Here is a 5,892-nt window from a genome sequence, read left to right as displayed (position 1 = left end):
AAAACAAGCGTGTTTGGAATAAAAAAATATTAAGTCTGGGTTGCACGGTTGCACCATCTTACTTTGAACTTTACCTAATGACTGCCATTCGGAAGTCTTTATCTTCTATACTTATAATAAATCTGTAGAGAGGTCAATTCTGTACATGAAATATATTTTCAAAATAACTATCAGAGGGTGATTAGTGATCGATACTGATGCCAAAAATGCAATCAGTAAAATTTTTGTCTGTCTGTCTGTCTGTCCGTCTGTATGTTCCTTATAGAAACAAAAACTACTCGACGGATTTTAACGAAACTTGGTACAATTATTCTTCATACTCCTGGGCAGGTTATAGTAGACTTAGGAATTCCCACGGGAACAGGAATTAGCGGGAAAATCCTTTTGTATGAAAAATCTAAACCGCTTAAGTTAGACGCTTGAAATTTGGCATGTAGGTACCTTAGTAAACTTAAAGCTTAGTTACAACACGTAATTCCCGAAATTCCCACGGGATCGGGAATTAGCGGGAAAATCCTTTTGTAAGAAAAATCTGAACCGCTTAAGGTAGACGCTTGAAATTAGGCATGCAGGTACCTTAGTAAACTTAAAGCTTAGTTACAACAGGATATTGCAAAATTCTCACGGGAACGGGAGTAAGCGCGAAAAAAACATTTGTATGAAAAAATCTAAACCGCGTAAGATAGATGAAGGGGGTAAAACGGGATCCACGCGTACGAAGTCGCGGGCGGCCGCTAGTAGTAAATAGATGAGAACGAAGTTAGGAGCTAGGAGCTTCTAATTCACTTTCGTTAACTTTCATTAGAGCTTAAAGCTCAAGCGTGAACCTAATGAAGACTTGAAGCTTTTTGGGTATCTTTGAACTATTTCAAGCGACTCTAGAAGTACCTACTGAAAACAACTCGTATTTCTGAGCCTAATAAGTACCTATATCGTAGCTTAGCCAAACGAATAGCTTGGTGCTTATTGTTATGAGTTTTTATATCAATTTTTTTTTATTAATTTCAGTATTTTTACATCCAATTTTCTTTTGTGATGAGCGGATTCTTCTAGCACAATTAAGTATAATATTCGCTTAAAAACGGAGAATCCAGATCTTGTTATGGTGTAATTAACTTCGACTAGATGGTGCACATCTTAATTTAACTTTGTCAAACGTCAAAAATATGTCAAACTCCATACGAAAAGCAATTGTTATTTATTTATTTATTTTATTTTATTTTATTTTGTTTGGAAAACATACAGTGAAACAATAACAGATTATTAACCACTTATTATCTTGTTAAAGTTACGGTTTAAAGTAAAGTGGTGCAATTCAGCCTAAGGGAAGCTACTAAATAAAGTCTTCGGCATGTGTGCGTGGGTCGTAGTGTGGTTCGGCGCGATAACAGCTGTCAAATTGTATGGAAACGTCACGCCATATTAAGCCCTATAAATAGGGTGTTAATAGCCACATTTAATAGCACTTTTTAATGCAGCCTGCATTTTATAACCGTTTCTGTGATCTAGTGGTAAGACTACTTGCTTACTGCTTACTACTATCTTAGGCCCAGAAGTCCCGGGTTCGATTCACAGTGAGAGCGAAATTTCTGCTTGCTTGCTGCTTCATAACAACAAAATTAACAGCATTATTGAATTTCGGCAGTTGGTGGTAGATAGCCAATTCCTCTGTGTGTAAGATATGGAATCTTATCTGAAGCTCGCTTCCACCGTCTCCCTGATCACATTCCATCAAGGCAAGAGCTTCTACGTTGTGGGTTAAAAAAATCATTTTTACATAGTAACTTATAACTGGTCGCAAAGTAAACGTGTAGACAAAGCCTGGATAATTCTTAAAGTAGGTTTTAACCAGCTAACTCGTTTTCTTAAGGAACGATAAATTTTTACTGCCTTCTCGTTACTACATCGCGTTTACGATGTCGTCAAGGATGGCGTTAGCATCATCATTTACCTTTGTTTTACTGTTATCATTGATACTAAACTGCTATTTTGTGATATCCTTAGCAATAACTTAGAACGGGAGATACCTAAGTAATACGTACTTAAACGTGTACTGAAATTAGAAACCCACACGTAGATAATCTTTGTTACTTAGTAATTTCAGCCGAATAATCTAAATTACTTATGAAACTAAAGTTTTGACGTCATGCCTTACACCTACAAACGACACAAAATTGAAATAACTACAATGTAAGGTGACCCTTCACTTTGAATTTCATAGGATCAAGGCCATTAAGCTCGCATGTTCTTAAGCTTAACACTATCCTGAAATTAGTCCAAACCCGAAATACTTTTCAATGACCGCATTCCGGCATCCGAACAATGTCCCTTTACATCGCAGTAACCAGCTCATTCCTGTTACGTAATACAATAACGGGACACAAAACAAAGCGGGAAACAGTCCCAATTCCTATTTACGCTATCTCCCCACTATGTATGCCGGTATGGCCCTCAGGGTTGCCACAATCGGTGATAGAAATACATTTGCGGGTAACGGAGAAGGAAAGGAACGTAAGCAAAATAGAAATGTTTGCAAACAAAAAGCGATCGGACGCGATCGGCAACAGTGCCTCTACCATGAGTTTACCTACCGAGCATCTCGCTATCGAGGGCGTAAAAAAATGTATGGAAAATTGTACAGCGCCTCTAGCGGTTAGTAGCTGAACCACAGCAAAACTAAAAACACTACCATGAGTTCATCTCAAATCGTTAGGTAAAAAACCTATCTAAATGAATACGATAGCGACCAAAGTTTTTATCAAGTTTCATACAAATAACTTACCATGAGTTGCAATTTTCAAAGATGTCATCGAAAAATACCTTAGCTGTCACAGTAACGTAACTCACTGGCTTATTGACGTGTGAAAAGCAAAATAAAATTGTGGTTTTAGGTCATTTTAGGTGTTTTCTTTATTAAATTATGTCGGAAAGAAGTTTATTACGATGGAACATGTTATCAGCATGTGGGCAGACCTCCCACTAGGTGGACCGACGATCTGGTGAAGGTCGCGGGAAGAACCTGGATGCGGGCACATTGTGGAGATCCTTGGGGGAGGGAGAGGATGCTGCGTTTCCCAGAGATATGCGAGGGAATTGTGTCGTGCGAAGATGTCTAGCTGTGCTGTGAAAATGTGTGCGGGTTTCCACCAAAGCTGTGCGAGGAAAATGTATCGTACGAGGATGTGTAGCAGAGATTTGAAAATGCTCATTAGTGTTGTACAGCCTGAGCCTTTTCTACCAGAGATGTGCTGACCGAGGCGAGGTAAATGAAGCGATTCTATTGGTTCTTTACAAACACATCCTTCGCTACGCATCCTCGCACATCTCTGGTGGAAACGCAGCCTTACGAGATCATGATAGAAAGCTAATCCGACAATGAATATGTATTTTCATAAGTTGAAATTTACTTTTGTTTTTAATCAGTCTGTGTATTATGTATTATGTTTTGTGAAATAAATAGTCAATAAAAATTAATCATTTTATTTTCAACTAGCTTTTGCCCGCGGCTTCGTCCGCGTGAAATTTAGTTTGTCACAGATCGTCATAATTATAGCCTATATGTTAATCTGGGTTATAAACAATAATACTGTAAAGTTTCATCAAAATCCGTTCAGTAGTTTTTGCGTGAAAGAATAACAAACATCCAGACTCAACTTTCGCATTTTTAATATTAAGTAGGATATTAGTAGGATATGTATTTACTTAATTATTATTACTGACGAGATTGCTACCATGTATGTTTAGTGACCATGAAAGATTAAAACAATATATAATGTATTTAATTAATTATAATATCTTAAGTTTTACAATAATAAGGTAGGTATATCCATCCAGTTACCCTAGGTCTTTATTATGGATTTAATTTACAAGTAGTTATTTACAAGCACTCTGCTCTAAATCCTTTGGCTTCAGGGAAGAACCTGGACCGCCACCAGTCCAGTGTTCCCTTGGCAGCTCTGTGTATGCGAGTTGCCTTCTTCTTGCTGTTTAAAGTCACTCCACACCTTAACAAATAAACATTACAAATAATAATGACGAAATAAGATAAAAGCAATCAAAATGAATAAAGTAGTAGGTATTTATACACACTTTTCTCAATTTCTCAGTAGTTTTCGTGTCGCCGGTGGCATCAGCATTTCACGTTCGCGTGTCCGTTAGTTCCACCCACCGTTGACTATTGTTGGCTCTTTCTTGGGGCCCTTCAGTGGGCATACTCAGATCGCCATATCTATGGAAAAACAACTTTATTGTATCTAGAAAATATAAATCTAGCACTCATATTACTGAATTTTAGCTAGGCACGTGGAAGTTATGCTGGAAAGGTTGTATTTCTCCAAAAAAACCAGCTCAAAATTATTCGTTTAATTTCGAAATTCCTCCACTACATAGTATGTTTATTTTTACTTAACTTACCTTTCCATAAATTCTACAATCGGTTTAAACGGATAGTCGCAGGTTCTCATTTTCCTATCGTGGTTAAAATCCAATTTTTTGTGGAAAATTATTCATCAATAATCCTTCAACAAAACATGTTTTGTTATCTGTTGTCATGACAACAGCTGCGTCAAAGTCGCAATGACAAGAAATAAACAATACAAATTTAAAATCATCATGTTAATTCAGCTTTAAGCACTGTTCTAGGACACTTAAATTTTGCAGTGTTATTTTTGACATTTTTGTTATTTCCTACTCTATCTTTTCTATATAGTTAGAAAGGAGCGGCATTCGTTCTTTCATTCATCCATTCATAGAGTGTGAAGTTGGATACGTTAACATGTTCACCAACATAACATCACAAAACCATCGAATTATCGCTGGCGAGTAAAGTATGCGGTAATTGAACTCATGGTATGATTTTAATGCAAACTTCATCGATCCACGTTTAAACTCTATCGACTGTAGTATACGAATACAAGTTTTCGATGGCAACTCATGGTAGAGGCACTGCATTGGTTCGGAGAATTTGAGGCGTATTGGATTATTTAGATGGATTTGTTCTGATTATAGCTATTAGATACAGTCGGTGAAGTTAGCAGAGCATAAAGACGTCAAAATCGTCTTTACGGAACATTAGTTCGTTCGTTTCAGCCAAATAACGTCCACTGCTGGACAAGGCCCCAAGGTTTTCCATAATGAACTGACCTGCGCTGCCCGCATCCAGGCTCTTCTCGCGACCTTTAGCAGATCATTAGTAAGCTGACCAAATGAAGATGGAATGTTGTATCTTGTTCTTGAGTAGTTGGCTTAAACATCAGTTAAAATAATTACATAGAATATTCTGCCTAATATCACAAAATTTTAGAGTAAAAATTCATCGTATTTACTTTGATACTGTTTCCTAGAAAATATACCTTTACAAGTCTTAATTACCTTTTTGCGTAGAAGACGGAGTTAGATGACAGAAAGAAGGCATAAATATAATAAAAGGCAAAATATACAAAGAGACTGTTCGTAACAAATTAGACGAACTTTCCTTTATTTAATGCCAGTGGCTGCTCATTTAAAACCAGCCTCAAGCAGCCCTGTTTTATACTAAGGCTCAATGCGCACAGCAGGGTACTTACTGCCACAATTAACTCCCACCGATTTGATAGTTCGGTATAAATACAACTTTCATTGAGTGAACATTAAACAAGTAGCAAATACTGGCATAAATAGTACTGAATGTACGTTCAGAGCTATTCTTTAGCCGAATAGCCTTGATGTCTTACGGCGAGAAACTGCGACATTTTCAGCTCGAATACCTTCGTAGAGGGTACAATTAAACTGTCGGAGCACAAATAAGTTTTCTTTTGAGGCGCTTGTTTTCTTAAGTCGTCTCATATAAACATTGTGGAATGTATGCGACAACAGGGAGGTGACATTGCTTCAATATAAACCAAGGAAGAGAGG

General features: G+C 37.2%; 1 long non-coding RNA gene across 1 annotated transcript; it reads right to left on the bottom strand.

Annotated features, from left to right (window-relative positions):
- Positions 1-3,773: 3,773 nt before the first annotated feature.
- On the bottom strand, positions 3,774-4,821 carry LOC135074996 (uncharacterized). Its single transcript, XR_010257934.1, has 3 exons — positions 4,414-4,821; positions 4,090-4,228; positions 3,774-4,004 (listed from the first exon to the last, which is right to left on the bottom strand). It is a non-coding gene; the product is annotated as an uncharacterized LOC135074996 (long non-coding RNA).
- Between the last annotated feature and the right edge of the window lie 1,071 nt (positions 4,822-5,892).

This window comes from Ostrinia nubilalis, chromosome 9 (assembly GCF_963855985.1).
Source record: "Ostrinia nubilalis chromosome 9, ilOstNubi1.1, whole genome shotgun sequence".
Lineage (NCBI taxonomy): Eukaryota > Metazoa > Arthropoda > Insecta > Lepidoptera > Crambidae > Ostrinia > Ostrinia nubilalis.
This window is presented reverse-complemented; position numbering and strand designations above follow the sequence as displayed.